We start from the raw sequence: 18,350 nt of genomic DNA, 5'->3' as shown, positions 1-18,350 counted from the left end.
TTCAGCCTCTTACACCTCCTTTAAGATGCTCCTTAAAACCTACGTTGGTGACCCACCTGTTCTAATATCTCCTTATGTGGTTCAGAGTCATATTTCGTCTGATTATTCTCATGCGCCTTGGGGTCTTTTATTATGTTAAAGGTGTTGTATAAATGCAATTTGTTGTTTTTTTATGCTACTGTGAAATAATCTTATTTTGCATATAAGACTGCAGCAAGAAAGTGAGTCTGAAAATATTGTAAACAAGAACAATGCTTGTGTAGCTTAACATTTATTGCGTTAGAGCCTTGAAATTATTTTTAAATGACTATATATTATTTCTGTCCTCCAGCTGGTGGTTTCTGCTTCAAATTGTATTTTCTGCTCAAGCTAAAAGATTTCATATTATGTGAAACCACTAGTCAAAAATAATACATGCATTTGTTTACCACTAGTTATCCTTCTATATATAAAATCAAAACATATTCTCTGTAGTCAGTTTGAAAGAAAAAGTACAAATCCAAAAAGGTTTAATACATGAAGGAAGCCAGTAAAAAAAATTACACATCAAAATAACAAATAAAGTGAATGCAAGCAATGTTTCTCAAATCCTTGCCAAATTAATAAAATAAAAAATGGAGAACAGCACACACTTATATACCATTTTCCTTGGCATTCTTTCAAATGGTACAGTGCCAACTTGTCCTTAGTTTCAATTATATCATGTAGCTGTGCCATACGAAGACAGCAGTGCACAAATGGGGATATATTGAGTGAGGAGACTGATTTTGTTATCTTACAATATACACAAGGTAGTGAACCTCTTTGTAATTCACTGTTGAAAACAAAATGGCATTATTGAATTTCTTGCATAATAAATTCAACTCTCTTCCAATCCATTCACTCCTCTTTGCTTGTTCTTACTACTCTATTGGTTTTATTCCACTGTTTTTTTTGTCCTGAATATGCACCTTTTAAAAAAATTTCCACTTAATACCTGCATCAGATATTTTAGTGTCAAGTGCTTAAAAATCTCCTTCACTATTATTCTGCTTCCCTGCCATTTTTTCTTTATTTTCCCTAACGTACACCTTACTTTTGATGTGGTTTCCTGCGGAGTGTCTTTCACATTTTTATTCTCTGCAGCAGACCAGCAAGTCACCTCTTATTTTTACCCAGCTGAATGAACACTGCTTCGCACAACAACTTGACAAAATGAATCACACTTGGGAGCACACTTGTCATTCGTGTTTGCTGTGACAGTTACTTATAGTGACAAAAACAGCCCCAAAAATTGAACAACTACTCTGTAAAGCAACATTAGATATTATAGAAATACTACAAAAATGACTTTAAAACTGCCATCCCATCTTGCGTAACATGGGCAGATAACTATTCTAAATATCTCAAGTTTCGTCCTTCTGGCTTATGACATCAGAACCTTTCAAGAACATTATCATCTTATAAGTATTCCCAGGTACGTGTTGTTATCTATGTAATGGGTGCTCAACCATCTTTGTTAAATTCTCAGACTGCAAGTGACAGCACATTTACAGCTAAGACAACAGTTTTAGTCCTCCTTCCCTTCTCACCCAATAACTGACCAGTTAAAAAAATTTTCTTCCCAGCGTTATCTGTTAAGAAGATATTAAAGATTTTCAGCAAGTCATTTACAACAACATGTGGTTTATTGCACTCATATTACTGACCAGCACTCTCCACTATACTAGTTGAGGCTACTGACAAGCACACAAACTGAATCTTGTTTTTAAAAAAGGTGATAAAGCAAAACAACGTGACAAAATGAATCAAACATGGGAGCACGTGTTTTTAAAAACTATTCACTATTGGAATGTTTACCAATAGCAAAATTCTCAATTGGGGCCCAGCAAAACATGCTCCTTTCACAATGCCTTCAAAATCATTTGTAACACAGGTCTAATAATTTCATCACAATGGACCTATTTACATTCACTTTGGCTTTTTGAAGATTAAAGTTAAAAAAAAAATGTATTACAATGTTATGGCTCTAGAATAAATAGCTAAAATATCACACTTGTTTAAAGGGTTAATGTGATGGCAAATTACTATTGCCAGAGAACAGAAAATATGAAAGCACCAAGTTGAACAACAAATGAATCTAGCATGCAGCAAGTTTCTGATTATTGTCACTGGCAAGAGTAACCTTTAAGTATCTCAATTATAAAGGACAGCATCATTAAGTACTGACAGGCAAGGTCTGTGGCTCTCATATTCAATTACAGTATGAAAAGATTGTGCGTATTTCACAGAATTTGTCGTCATTGAGCAAAACAAATTGCTTCTCCTACTATGTTACAGCTGCTAAAAAGTCTTGTAATAGGCTTTTAATAGGTCCCTGTTCTAATGAACCAATCAAAATCGATCGTATGCATTTTCTCAATACGATGATCCATGACCTCACTGAGGAACAGACAAATCTCTACGATACGCAAGGACAACTATCCCAAATGACTAAAAATATGTACTGGGGTACACTGATATCCCATTCGACAGTCACAGTGGTTCAGAATTTAATTTTGCAGTAACAGATAATCAGGTTTCATGGGGCCCCCGTCTCCTAAAATAGGACACAAAGGAACCCTGAACATCCTACTTATCCTCCATAATAATGTGCCCTGAGGCTTAGCTATCGCAATTATATGTCAGCTACTCATCACGGAGAAAAACGGGAAACAAAGAGCCCAAGGCAATTTTTAGTATACCCACCTGCAAAAAAATCTTCAGTGTGCCAACAAGGGTTTAGCAAGCAAATCAGAGGAAGACTATGCCAGTTGAATATAATTTGCATAATTACAAGTTACAGAAAATCCTAAATCTTTGCTGCAATTATTCTTTGAAATATGGCTTTAAACTACACTGCACAGGCTTCAAACATATCCATCCTATTAATAGTCATTTGGTACCAAATTTCAAACACAATTCAGAATTTGTTTCACAAAAAGTTTGGGGTATAAATCATATGTGCAATTTTTCATGAGATCAAATTATTAAGGATCAAAGCTGAATATACATCTTTTAGAAACTTCTTGATTGGGGAAGGGAATATGAAATGTCTTTTAATATCTATTCTCAGTTAAGATTTCATTTTGAATCTGCATTCTCCAATTATGCTCTTACAGTTCAAATTAAAATGGAGCACTTCAGTTAAAGTTACACAATTTGATCATGGGAACCTGAGTACAGCTCACCATGGCACCAATACAAGGAATAAGATGTAAGAACTGAAAACAGCATAGCACAGCATCTAATACTCCTATTCTAAAATGTCACAATGCTTTGTCACCATTTCATTTTCTTGCATTTCTTTGATTTACGTATATTGCTTTCTGCAGTTGGAAGAACTGAATCTTAATAGTTCAGAAGTAGGTCAATGCTATATTTTCTTCAAAAAAGTACTGGTTTTACTCAAATAGAATTTTCAGTTAGGTAATCTAAAATACAACAGCACAGTGAAATCAAACATCATATGAGGAATATGTAGTTTGCATGGCTTGGCCATGTGAGCCGCATGGAAGATGGCAGGATCCCCAAAGACACATTGTACAGCGAGCTCGCCACTGGTATCAGACCCACCGGCCGTCCATGTCTCCGTTATAAAGACGTCTGCAAACGCGACATGAAATCGTGTGACATTGATCACAAGTCGTGGGAGTCAGTTGCCAGCATTCGCCAGAGCTGGCGGGCAGCCATAAAGACAGGGCTAAATTGTGGCGAGTCGAAGAGACTTAGTAGTTGGCAGGAAAAAAGACAGAGGCGCAAGGGGAGAGCCAACTGTGCAACAGCCCCAACAAACAAATTTCTCTGCAGCACCTGTGGAAGAGCCTGTCACTCCAGAATTGGCCTTTATAGCCACTCCAGGCGCTGCTTCACAAACCACTGACCACCTCCAGGCGCGTATCCATTGTCTCTCGAGATAAGGAGGCCCAAAAGAAAGAAAGAAAAGAAAGAAGTTTGCAGTAACTTTGCAATATGGCTTATTGTACTTACGACAGGAATCATTTATGTTATGAGAGTTTGTACCAAAAAAAATCCTTTCAATTCCCATTTGCAGAATATAATTTAAATATTTCAAAAACATCCAGAACTGGCAGCAAGTTAGAAGTACATCATTTAATCAAGGAGCGCCCAAAGACGTCAAAGCCTATGACAGCAAGGCTTAAGTGGTCAGGATGTGAAGAACCAGTTAATACACTGCCAGATAATTTGTTAGCTTCAATATTCTTCCTTAAATTCTGTATTTAAAATAATTTTGGCTAAGAAGAGAAATTTTGACTCGTGGACTATATAGAAAAATGTATAATAGAGGGGTTGTTTGTTATTTTGCACATTAAAGAGCAAGAACAAATAAACTTGCATTCATCCAGTGCTTCATCACATCCTCAGGACACCCCACATCCAAAGAATTATTTTTGAAGACACTGTTGTCATATAGGCAAAAATGGCAGTCAGTTTGCACACAGGAAGGCCCTGCAAACAGTAAACAAGATGAACGTTGAGATAATCTATTTTTGGTGGTGTTATGGGATAAATCAAGACAGTGGGAGAACTCCCTGTCCTTCTTCGAATAGCGCCACAGGATCTTTTGTCTATCTAAACAAGTGTCTCAGTTTAATGCCGTATCTGAAAGTCGGCACTCATTATTTACTGCACTGAAGTGTCAGGTAGATCATATATTCAAGTCCTGGAATATAACTTGAATCTATTAATCATAACTGACAGATGAGAGTGCTACTACCTGACAAATATTTGGGGCAAAAAAAGTCAGAGTCACGTTCTGGCTGATCTCAATGACTGCAGACATGAGTTGACATGGAACAAAAAACGTCTCAGTTGATTGCTCTGCTTGACCTCTTGGTGCACATTATCAATGCTCAGTTTAACAAACAATGTGAAGGTTCTTGAAGACTTTTCTAAGTGATAAGACATAATCTAGATGCAGACCATGTCAGCAGACGTGGTCTCTTCAGACTACTAGAAAAGATTGGATCAAAAACAAGAAATGCTGGAATCACTCAGCAGGTCTGGCAGCATCTGTGGAAAGAGAAGCAGAGTTAACGTTTCGGGTCAGTGACCCTTCTTCGGAAGTGGCGTGAAACAGGGCTGTGTTCTCGCACCCATACTTTTTGGGATTTTCTTCTCCCTGCTGCTTTCACATGCGTTCAAGTCGTCTGAAGAAGGAATTTTCCTCCACACAAGATCAGGGGGCAGGTTGTTCAACCTTGCCCGTCTAAGAGCGAAGTCCAAAGTACCGGAAGTCCAAAGTACGGAAAGTCCTCATCAGGGAACTCCTCTTTGCTGACGATGCTGCTTTAACATCTCACACTGAAGAGTGCCTGCAGAGTCTCATCGACAGGTTTGCAGCTGCCTGCAATGAATTTGGCCTAACCATCAGCCTCAAGAAAACGAACATCATGGGGCAGGACGGCAGAAATGCTCCATCCATCAATATTGGCGACCATGCTCTGGAAGTGGTTCAAGAGTTCACCTACCTAGGCTCAACTATCACCAGTAACCTGTCTCTAGATGCAGAAATCAACAAGCGCATGGGAAAGGCTTCCACTGCTATGTCCAGACTGGTCAAGAGAGTGTGGGGAAAATGGCGCACTGACACAGAACACAAAAGTCCGAGTGTATCAGGCCTGTGTCCTCAGTACCTTGCTCTATGGCAGCGAGGCCTGGACAACGTATGTCAGCCAAGAGCGACGTCTCAATTCATTCCATCTTTGCTGCCTCCGGAGAATACTTGGCATCAGGTGGTAGGACCGCATCTCCAACACAGAAGTCCTCGAGGCGGCCAACATCCCCAGCTTGTACACACTACTGAGTCAGCGGTGCTTGAGATGGCTTGGCCATGTGAGCCGCATGGAAGATGGCAGGATCCCCAAAAACACATTGTACAGCGAGCTCGCCACTGGTATCAGACCCATCGGCCATCCATGTCTCCGCTTTAAAGACGTCTGCAAACGCGACATGAAATCCTGTGACATTGACCACAAGTCGAGGGAGTCAGTTGCCAGCGTTCGTCAGAGCTGGCGGGAAGCCATAAAGACGGGGCTAAAGTGTGGCGAGTCGAAGAGACTTAGTAGTTGGCAGGAAAAAAAAAACAGAGGTGCAAGGGGAGAGCCAACTGTGTAACAGCCCCGACAAACAAATTTTTCTGCAGCACCTGTGGAAGAGCCTGTCACTCTAGAATTGGCCTTTATAGCCACTCCAGGCGCTGCTTCACAAACCACTGACCACCTCCAGGCGCTTATCCATTGTCTCGCGCGATAAGGAGGCCAAAGAAGGATATTTACGATTTGGGTTTACTTTGGCTACATTTTACAGGTTTACATATTGCTTAATACTCAAGATTTTTCAATTCATATTGTTGACTGCTTTCTTCTCGCCACAGAATCCCTAGACACTGGAACAGATATTCTTCAGTTGACCTGCTTCCAAGATTCTGCCAATGCCACTCTGAGCCCACAAAGGCATTGCACAACTACAGGAATTTAGCAAAGGATCAAACCTCTGTGACGCACACATTGGTGCCAGAATGCATTGCACCAAAAAGCTAACCCAAATCTTTATACACAAGTCAAGTCAAGGGACAGAACAATCTAAGAATTCACAACACAAACCAAGAAAATAAGGTGAGACTGACATGCAAGAACTCGTTTTCCATTGATATTCATCAAGAGTTCCAGTGACACTGCATAGCTTATTTTTTTATGAACAAACTGATTCCAATTTGAAAAGGAAAGTAGTTTATCCTCCAGGTATCTCATGTGCTTATACAATCTGGGGAAGTCCTGTAGTCTATCCAGTTAAATGGCTTCTGCCATTTTGTCCCAGATGGACAAAGATGGCCAGATGAAGGGAACAACTACTATGTCTAATTCTCTACAGGATGAGTAACAAGTGGGTTACTTTTAAGAAAAGCAAAATGAAGTGAAAATAAAAGGGGTTAAAAAGCCAAATACCTGAAATGTTTTTCTTTAAAAATAAAGAACTATTACACATTTCATTGCAAAAATCATTAAGCAGTAATACTTTTCAGTGATTTACACTAAGACCATTTTCAATTTGAACTGCCTTTATGTTTAGTCTTACAGGCTGATCGACAAAAGCAATATTTTTTCCGTGCAGAGGTATAATTCCAATCAAGCACATTTTTATATAAAATCTGTGCTACAACTGCAAGATCTGGAGTTGAGCCATTCTGCAAGGTACATTGGATGTTAAATACTTAAAGGATTAAATATTTGAAGCAAGGAGAAAAAAAATTAACAGCTGTCTGAAATTTAACTAAACAGCTTTTTAACATAAGGCAGCTTTTTAAGTGGTTCAATTTTAGATGGCTGTTGCTTTCAACATGTAGAAGTCACTTGGTACATCAGGAGTGAGAAGCTCAATGGGTGGCATCATTTTCTAATTAAATAGCTCATGAACCATTTGTAAGGTCAACAAAGATTAATGTCGTGAGTCAACCAGGGTCAGCATGTGCATTTCTATAGAATTTTGTCAGTGTCAATTGGAGTGCAAAAGAAAGCTTTGAATTTTGTAGCGGTGAACTATTACAAGCACAATAGGAAGCTCAAAGTCATGGCCAGTAATTATAAAAGGCAATGTCAACCTGACACAATTTTTTTGGTTGCTTCATTTAACCGTTGTGTTTTATTGGCTGTATTCTTTACCCATGTCGTGACTGGAATTATATGGAGTTTAATCAAATTAATTTCAATGAGGAAGCAACTCAAGGTGGACATGTCAAATATTACAAAGGAAATTAATTTATTTATCTACTTGGCCAATAAGCATGCACTATTCTCTGACAATATCTTGTATGACAAGAATTTCAAAATTTCATGCACATTCTTATAAGGACTGCAAATTAAACTATTCACAAGTGGCTGGAGTTTTGGAATATCCAGTTTTATTCTGGAGTAGATTACACTGATGTAGGTACAAAGGTTCTATGTTTAAATGGAGGGCAGGATTAGAAACTGAAGATAATAAGCTGCTTCAATTATATTGATTAGAGCAATATTGTTTGAAACATTGCCAAGGCTTAGTGACCTCTAGGTCCTGCAGGAGGTACTGTTGGTGTTCAATCTTTTAAAACCACTCAGCTTTTCAGCACAGAGAATGGTTAAGTTTCCTGCTGTTCTTCCAGCTAGGATCATGCAATACATTAGGACACTTGCCTGTACATTTACCTGGAGCTGAGAGGGAAGTAACAGATCTACCCCTCAAGTTCCCATGAATGAGCCAGGCTGACTGATCAATCAGTAATAAGGCACTGGAGTATTTCAGACATAACTGGGCCACAAAAGGTTGATTTAGTTCCAATCCTTCATTGAAGAGTGGATAATTTTGGAGCCAACACAATTCTGAAGTGACCTTAACTATTCTCCCCTCCACTGCTACCCTGCAAGGATGATGATCACTGATTGATTAGCCAACTGTTTTTTGGATAAATAGAATGCTCTTATTTCAGCAAGATAACAAGGCTTAAACATTGTATTGCGCTGTACTTGTTTTACAGGCATAAAATGACGCCTAAACATGCAGCAAGTGCACATTTATTTCATGCCATATTGGAATAAACTCTTCTGTTGACATCCATGTTGCACAGCGGAACTATTAAAACAACTCATTATAATATTTAAATAAGGAGCATCAACTTCTTGTAGAACCCTTTTGTGAGATTAGTCTGCCCCAGTGCTTGACATACATGATAAACTCACTCAACAAAACAATGCACTAAGAGACAGCAAAGATCTTGCAACAAAGCAATTTAAATGGGTCTTACACTGAATATAGTTTTTTTAAAAAAAAATTCTCAGGATGTAGCCAATAGCAAGACCAGCATTTATTACCCATGATAGGATCGTGGCGGGCCTTCTTTTTAACGACTGCAGTTGGTGTGTGTGGTGAAGGTTTTCCCACAATTTTGTTAGGTAAGAATTTCCAGGATTCTGATCTAGTGACAATGAAGGAATGGTGTTTCATGCCCAAATCATGATGGTATGTAATCTGTAGGGTTCCTTAGAGGTGATGGTGTTCCTATGCATCTGCTGCTTTTGTCCTCCTAGGTGGTAGAGGTTGCGGGTTTGGCTGGTGCTGGTGAAGAAGCCTGGCAAGGTTCTGCAATGCAACAGGTAAACAGTGTACATAGCACCCACGGTATGCTAATGGAGGAGCGAGTTGATATTTAAGCTAGTGAATAGGTTGCCGATCAAGTGGATTGCTTTGTCTGGGATAGTGTCAAGCTGCTTGAATATTATTGGAGCTGCATCCACCTAGGCAAGTGGAGAGTTTTCTATTGCACTCCTGATTTGTTCGGTCGCAGAGAAGCTTTGGGGAGTTAGTAGGTGAGCCACTTGTTGCAGAATACAAAGCCTCACAGCCATGGCATTTATGTGACTGATCTAGTTCAGTTTCTGGTCAACGGCAACCTACAGCATGTTGATGGTGGGGGATTCGATGACGGTAATGCCACTGAATATCAAGGGGAGATGATTATGCTCTCTCTTGCTGGTTATGGTCACTGCCTGATACTTGTGTGGCACAGTTGTTAGTTTTCACTTATCAGCTGAAGCCTGGATGTTGTCCAGTTCTTGCTGCATGCAGGCATGGACTGCTTTATTATCTAAGGAAATGCAAATGTGAACATTGTGCAATTATTAGCAAACGACTCCACTTCTGACCTTATAATAAAGGGAAGGTCATTGATGGAGCAGCTGAAGATAGTTGGACACTCCTGAGGGACTCCTGCAGCGATGTTCTGGAGCTGAGATGATTGACCTCAGATGATCAAGCCATCTTTTTGTGCTAGGTATCACTCCAGCCAGTGGAGAGTTTTCTTCCTAATCCCCAATGACTTCAGTTTTATGAGAGCTCCTCAGTGTCATACTTGGTCAAATGCTGCCTTAATGTCAAGCTGTGGCTTTAACTGCAATAAGAGTGCAACCCAGGAAGCTTACTACGGCCAGTGCAGGAAAAATTAATAGGATTCCTGAAGGTTATCAGGGTTTTGTATTTGAAAGGAAAGTAACCCCATATCCCTCGAGTGGGCCAAGCAAGCCCATAGTAAATCTCAGGGACACAGGAGTGACTAGATCCCTTTTACTGGGAAAAGGCTTGACCTTTCCCCCAGAGAGTGCAGCGAACACCAAAATGGTGGTGTATGGTATTGGAGGGCAGTGTATGCCCGTACCCGTACACCAGGTGCACCTGGAGTGCAACCTAGTTTTGGCACCAGTGACCGTAGGATTGTCCCTAGTTTGCCTGTGGATGGGGTTGGCCTGCTCCTAGGTAATGATCTGGCAGGGGTGAAAGTACTAGCCCCCCCCAGTAGTGAAAGAAAGACCGCAGGAGGTCAGAGGGACAGGGCAGTGGTAGGAGACGGACCCCTGCAGAGTCCCTGAATGTATCGTGGATCAGGCCATAATCAAACCAGCTCCCCCAGAGGAGACTGCATTGGCACTGCAGGCAAATGACCATGAGGTCTGCCTGTCCGAGATTCTCTTTGGAAAGTTAGGAGACCCAGGGAATAAATTAAATGGATTTTCTCCAGGTGAGGCTCAGTGAGCCGACCCAGAATTGCGACAGTTAGCACAGGTTGCCAGTCTGAAAGTGAAGCAGAGGGAGTCCCTGACTGCTAGTATTTAAAGGATGAGGAAATGGAGTTCTCCTCACAGACATGAAGGCAAGGAGTGGACAGTAGTTCACCAGTTAGTGGTGCCACAGCGGTACCGGGCAGATATATTAAGAAGGGCCCACGAGACTACAATAAAGGTACATGCCGGTATACAAAAGACTAAAGTCTGCATAAGACAGTAGTTTGACTAGCCAAAGCTCCACATAGATATGGTGGAGTACCACAGGCGTTGCCAAATGTGCCAGGTTCAGGGGAAACCCCAACCTACAGTGAAACCTGCACCTGTAAGTCTTGTACCGGTGTTAGGAGGACCCTCCAGCAGAGGGCTGGTGAATTTTAAGGGACCTCCGCCATGATAAAAGGGGACAGGCAGGCACATGGCTGGCAAAGGTTTTGAAAGAGAAGGGGGAAAAGTGACCAAGAGGGCAGGTTAAAGGAAGTCCAGGAAGAATCCCGGATGACAACCCCTACTGTCCGATCAACCAATCCCGAAAAATGTGAAAAGTTCGACACCATATCCTCCTATGTAAATGCAGACTCTACCAGAGTTGCTAACAGCATTTACAGGAACCTGCAGAGATAAAGGGAGACTTCTAGTGGGCACAGAAACCGTGAGGTTGATGTTTCACCTGGTTGAAGTGTCACAGAAGAGTGCAGTTAAGTCTGCTCAAATGCCTACAGGTCGGAGTATCCCAGAGAACAAAGGGCAGAGTAACAAAGACTCCTCCCCCACTGTCAGAGGAAAAGGAAACTACCCATCCCCAAACGTCAAAAGTCTTTGCATGACTCAGGGATTTCAGGATAGACCCGCCCACTACTACTCTCCTGAGGAAAAAAAAGGGAAAATTAAAAGAGCCAGGGCACCCAGAACAGACCATTTTAAATAAGCTTTAAGATTGGTGAATGAATGGAAATGAATGAGAGAAATGCATGGTTTTTCTTTCTGTATCTTATATTTCTCTCAAACTCTGTAATAAAATGCGCTGTTTTTCTTCAAATGGCATTTCATTCCCCCGGGTGTGCAGGTGTCAGGCAAAGCCCGACCTGCTAAGACTGAGGCACACATTATTTCGCCAAATGAACATTAAAACTTGAAATTGCAAGCCCCTGACTGGAAAGACATTTGCATGATAACAGACAGTGTGGGAACAAGGGACAAAGGGCCATGCCCTGGCTCATTCAACCAACAATGGACATTTGATTACCAGACGTTGAAGGTGGGGGAGCCAGTATTGCAGGTTGACTGCTAAGATAGCAGAATCCACAAACACAGAAGAAATGGTCAGACCAGTTTTAGTCATATAACTAGCTGGCTGTTGAGATTTGAACTTCCAACAAGGGATTTGAATTCATAAAGCTCCTGGTTTGAGAAGACATCTCTCCTGCCTGCTCATCTCTCAGGGAAATGAATCTTGAGAAAATAGGTGAACCTCAGAGAGAAAAGTCTCCGATGTGAACAAAGTTTAAGAATACTGGGCCCCAACGAAAAGCAAGACTACCTACAATCAAGTGAGCTTAAAGCACAGTAAACAAGAAACTCTTCTGAAATTGCCTCAAACCCCTCTACTATATTTTCCTCTCCTCTTTTCTGTCCCTATTTGTATATGTGCATCATGTGTGCATGCTAGCGTGGGCACGTCATACATCTGTAGGCATTAACCGTATTAGAGTTCAAGTTTAAGGTTTAATAAGTTTCATTTTTACTTCTTTAAACTATAGAAAAACCTGGTGTGCTCATTTCTTTGTCTTATAATTGGAAAGCTGTGAACATGGATTCACAAAGGGAAAGCTCAAAACACAGTGTGTTTAAAAAAGAAACCCTGTAACAATAAGACCAGATAAAGACAGCAAAAGACCCCTAGACACATTTCTTACCTGGTCGTAACACTATATAGTGGTACAAATGTGAGGAGAGAGCAATTGATGGGACAGGTAAGATTCCTAACTTTTGACAAATTTGTTAAGATCATTGAACTGTTTTTCTACATTTCAGGCAGGTCCTGGGAGCTAAGCTCCTAATATAACCTCCTCTGCAATCCCTGCCAACTGGGGGCAGAATGACCCCCTGCCTTTCATCAGCCTGGATCAAGGCCCCAAAGCTGCATCCGAGAACCTGGGTGCCAAGTCTGCATCGTTTCCAGCCATTGTAGACCTTTCACAGTGTTTCCCTACTGTTGGCAGCCAGTGTGCACCTCTTCTTTGAGAGGTGTTAACTGCTTTTTAAAGTGGTGTCAACCAAGCCTGATTTCCTATACACCCCCGCTTCCCCCCTCCAACCATTCCACCCGCCCCACCAAACAGGCCTGCAGCTGACCTCTGTGTTCAAGGCAACAAATATGAGTGCTAGGGAACAGAACATTTTCCAACTTTGCACATCCAATATCTGCATTAAGCATTCAAATCAGATATAACACAGTGAAAACACAGTAAAATTCCTTCTAATTTGAATATCATCTTGCCAAATAAACCATTTCATGACTGCTAAATTTGTTCCAAATTAAGGTACATTCTGCATTGCAGCCTGAACCTAGTTACTGGGTTGAAATTCCCAAATTCATTTGATTTGTGACCATTATAGGCAGTAGACAGAATAATTTCATCCCACCAGTCTGAGCTGGATCCAAAATTAAGAACCTAGAGATGCAAGGCAAGTGTATTAACCCAATGTACCATTCAGTCCCCAACTAAAGAGATTTTCATGCTTGCACCCATTTATGCCAGTTAAGGGTCAGCTTACATGAGATAGAAGAAAGTATTACATTATACTATAAATATATAATTTAATTTACTTCATTACAACAGTCGTAAGATTATGGTATTAAACAAAAATTATCCTGATAATCTTATTTTTAAAAATTGCTTGAGAACACCCAGTTTATACTACTATTGAGGAAGGCTATCATAACTCAGTTATGATTGTCTTTCTCATTAAGGAATGGAAAGCAGTTTCCAATAATTTGGCAACTATCAATCAGCTCAGGAACGTTGGCAAGAATCCCTGAAACATTGGAATAAGGAGACCAGTCAGCCCCTTTTAGGCTGATCCAACCTGCAAGCAGGTCATAGCTGATCTGTGCATCAACTCCATTTACCTGCCTTTATTCCATATCCCTTGATACACTTACAAGACAAAAATCTATCGATCTCAGTCTCGAAAATTTCCATGTACCCTGCATCCACAGCATTTTGGGAAAGTTCCACATTTCCAATACCCTTTGTGTCTGCTCACACGCTTCTTTTTTCAGCAAATTCCAGCCTAATAAATTTCTGAAAACCTTTACCGTTCACTGACATCCTTGCATGTTTTTTACATTCCTTTTTAAACTTATTACTCACCTTGCATCACTTTGTTGCTTTGTATAGCCCTCCGGTCATCTGTATCAGGCTTTTCTTTTAGCTTAATACTCTCTCTTACCTAATCTGTTGTGGAGCCTTTGTCTTTTAGGGATATATACTGGCTTTGTACTGCACTAAATACTTCTCCGAAAATAAAACATAAGCTGTACATTTTTGCAAAATATAGAACTCCTCTCATTTTAAAAACACAATTAGGTTTGAGAGGGAAAAGAGCCATTAACCAAGGTTTTAAATTTAAGTAAGGCAAACTTTGAAGGAATGAGAACGACATGAACAAATCCCAAGGAAGTGAAGTGAAATAGTGACACAAAGCCCTAGAAATTTAGGTGTGCCCAATTCTGAGGGCATAAGGGACGAACCCTGTGCCTGAATGCTGAGGCCCAAGGCACACCCAGTAATGAACCTCAGACCTCAATACTATAGAGGTGGTGAGTTAAGGATAGTAACAGCCAGCTCACTAGAAATGTGGGGTGAAGATTGGGCTACTGCAACGGCAGCACTGTCCTTCAGGGAAGTGATTAAAGAGAACTGGGAAGATGGGGCAATTGGGCTGGGAAGAGGGCAATTGAATCAGAAGTAACAATGGTTGGGGAAGGGGCACCCCTGTGTTCTTCAAATGTGGGCTCAGGAGGAGCACTCCTGCCCCTGCCTAACAGGCAGTCTCTTTAAGGATTCATTGTTAGGCTGCACATAGATCTGGCTTGCCCTGAACGCTGCTAGCAGATGCAAAAGGGCCTACAGTTGTTTCAGGCGTGGGCACTGCATGCTGATTATTGAGCGTTACCTAATGTAATTAACATGGGTGTCCTATCTGCCATATAGAAGGCTTAGAAAGCCACTTACCTCCTAGATAACGGGTGCATTGTGGCCATATTTCTAGGACAGAGTACAGGCAAGTGAGAGTGTGGAGAGAGAACGAGTATGTATGTGTATGAGTGCAAGCGAGCGCTCCCGGTGGGTGAGAGAGTGAACTTCTGTCTCAATTCTGCAATTGTATTTTCAAAATGCACATTAGTTAATTCTGTCTTATTTTACAAGAGTGTACAGCTGAAATGTCATTGTCATATACTGGGTAGGAAAGGGAATGGCAATCAAAAGCTGCAGAAATACTATACTTGTTGAGCAATTGTCAAGATCTTTGAAATACACCTTACAAAACATTCAATGGCTGCAGTCACATTTGAACATTTCTTTATAATGTGCTCAGAATACAAAATGTCCCTTTTTGATGGTCAATCCTACTCTTCAATTGCTGCAGTGCTGTGTATGCAAGTTTACAATCTGTCAACAAATTCAAAGGGTCACCCGATGATCAGTGTTCACTGCTGCTAAACTCAGTGCGTAACAGCTACCACTTAATCACAACTTTGCCCACTCTACTGAAATAATGAAAACAGACTCATGAAATGGTGGGATAAAATTTTTTGCAAATCAACTTAATACAAACCTCATTTCTCCATTTAATTTTATTCAGGCTACAGGTTTTCCTTAGTCCAAGTATGATAGATGCACCACAGACTCTACAAAATACAAGTCCCAAACCTAGTCTAATGTAATGTATTCCATATTAATCTCTCCCTAGGAGAGAAAATAGCATTATTTATTCTATCACTGATATTTCTGGTATGAGACAGCTAGGAATGTCACCTTAATAAAACTGTCATCATATTATTTCTTCACCAGAGGGAACAAGAAAATACCTGTGAATTTACTGCTGCTATACCTCAAACTGCCATTTAATTAAATACATTTGCATTTATTGCATGAAATGCGAATACAGAAGGCATACTGTCTAAAATTGAAGTCCAGTAGGTTATATTTGAGGTCATCAATAAAACGTGGAATTTTTCCCCCTCTTTCACTGCTGACTGCATTTCAAGGAACATGTTCTGCCACTGGTTTTGCCACTTACATGCAGATATAAATCCATTTCCTCCTTTTAATAAATGACATTAGGCCAATGTGTTTTCCTAAACAAGAGTGACTATATACTGTCAAGTGTGCAAGATACAATGTTATAGTGTAACTCTGTAAAACTCTATTTCAACCTGGACCTAAACCTAATGGACGTTATAAAAATCACTCAGAAGTGAAGAATGGATTGCAATTATGAACAAGTGTATTATAATGCAGCAATGCATAATATATTGCACAGAATTCAAAATTCACCATACAGCTTGATAACTGTTCCTCTATGTTTCCGGCAACAGATAAGTAGTGCGTTTTAAATGTACTTGAGTGATTTCCGATTCCAAGCCAGCTGTCACATATAAAAGCATTACAAATAATGCTGAGACTGCCAGATGCTATTTTTTATTAACCCTTCTAAATGATGGCAAATGGGAAGGCCAGTAAAATTATCTTGCTCTGGTTATAGTGTACTACCTTCCTTGTTGAAGAGTTCTTTTGCCAGCTGAAATGCACTTGGAATTTGGGCAGAAGTTGCCAATTGAGCGATTAAGTAAATGCAAAACACAAACAACTACAGAATTCAAATTTAGGTGACCATCTCCTGATGCTGCTGCTCTTCACCAGTACATAGGACCTCTCAAAAAGTGATTGCATTAGGATTCAGCAACTGTCTTCACAATGGTTGGGAAAACAGATTCACGACACAGCAATTCAACTCTTTTGCAGCAGTAATTATAGCATTTGTTGGAGGAATCCAGAAGGCAGCACAATCGTAAAATTAGAGGTAGCCCATTCAGGAATGAAATCAGGAGGTACTTTTTCACACAAACATGAGTGGAAACCTGGAATTCTCTCCCTCAAAAGCTGTGGTTGTTGGTCAAGAAATTTTCAAGACGGAGAGTAACACATTTTTATTAGGTAAGGGTATCGTGGGCCAAAGTAGATTACTGGAGTTGAGGTAATCAGCCATGATCTAACTGAATGAGGGAACTGGCTCGAGGGGTTGTATGGCTTACTCCTGTTACTATGTTCCACCCATTGAGTAATTACATCTTGATTAGCCTTGATCAGTATTTGCTTTTAACTTGTTATATGCCAATTGGGATGCAGCTGAATGCTGTATACAGAGTGTGTACTCAGAGTGGAAGAATGAGGAAGATCATACCAAATGTAACTAATCTAATATTCTACTTCATTCACTTATATGCCATGCACTGTAGTAACATGCCATCATAGTGCAGAATTTTGTTAGTGGGTTTGCAATGGACTGCATTTTCAGGACATCGTGACCTCAGTCACATCAAAATGCTCATCGTAATGGTCTGCAAAGTGAAAACAGTAAGTGCCTATGTACTGCTGTTTTACAAATAGACTCAAGTGAAATTATTTGCCTACTAACCCAAAAAGTGACTACTGAAAAAGTGAAGATTTGAAACTTTCTTTGGGAATAGCATAAGGAGACAAGTAATTGTCCACTAACCTCTATCTAGTAACAGGTTTTACTCAAAGAAAGGAGCAATTGGCTATGAAATCTAATGGTCTCTTTTGAAAAGCAAGGCGATCCCCCTGCCTTTTAGTAAAAGTAATGCACAACTGCATATATTGTTAGCATCATTGACTCCTTAAGCAAATAAAACTCAAATTATCTTGGGCAAGAATGGGAAGGAAAAGACATATTTCATGCACTTATGCTGCAAAACCATAAGTGCAATCTTTATCAACAGGTTTATAATTTTGTTATATACAATGCACAGAGAAAATCTCTTCCTTCAAAATGTGCACCCTATGGTTTGCCCTGCAAAATAAGGAAAATCTATTATTCTGGTGTATTGCTCACCATCACCAACGACTTGCATTTAAATAGACCTGGATTTTACAGTCAGTGGTGAAGTGACAGCGCTTACCTCAAAGAAAGCTGTCCACAAAGATCTAGCAATCTCTGACATAGATTTCACCTTTCCTGATGTTCATTTAAATCTGGCACCCAGTCAAGGGGATCTCCAGGTGTCCAGCAACAGTGATGTCATCAAACAGGTAGGCCGCCTATCACATTGAAGTATTCTCACAGACACCAAACCAGTAAGTAAACTGCATGATTATGAACATACAAACATACAAATTAGGAGAAGGAGTAGGCCACTCGGCCCCTCGAGCCTGCTCCACCATTCAATAAGTTCATGGCTGAAATGATTACTCCACATTCCCGCCTACCCCTGATAACCTTTCACTCCCTTATCTACCTCTGCCTTAAAAATATTCAAGGACTCTGCTTCCACTGCCTTTTGAGAAAGAGAGTTCCAAAGACTCACGGCCCTCTGAGAGATAAAAAATCTCCTCATTTCTATCTTAAATGGGCGACCCCTTATTTTTAAACAGTGACCCCTAGTTCTAGATTCTCCCACAAAGGGAAACA

The 18,350-nt window shown here is 40.4% G+C and overlaps 1 protein-coding gene across 7 annotated transcripts in view; it reads right to left on the bottom strand.

Annotated features, from left to right (window-relative positions):
• Positions 1 to 18,350, bottom strand: part of LOC137369594 (WD repeat-containing protein 7) — a 928,502-nt gene that overhangs the window by 304,760 nt on the left and 605,392 nt on the right. The gene's annotated exons all lie outside the window — the stretch shown is intronic.

This window comes from Heterodontus francisci, chromosome 1 (assembly GCF_036365525.1).
Source record: "Heterodontus francisci isolate sHetFra1 chromosome 1, sHetFra1.hap1, whole genome shotgun sequence".
NCBI lineage: Eukaryota > Metazoa > Chordata > Chondrichthyes > Heterodontiformes > Heterodontidae > Heterodontus > Heterodontus francisci.
Note: the sequence above shows the minus strand (reverse complement) of the source record. Positions and strands in the feature narration are given on the sequence as shown.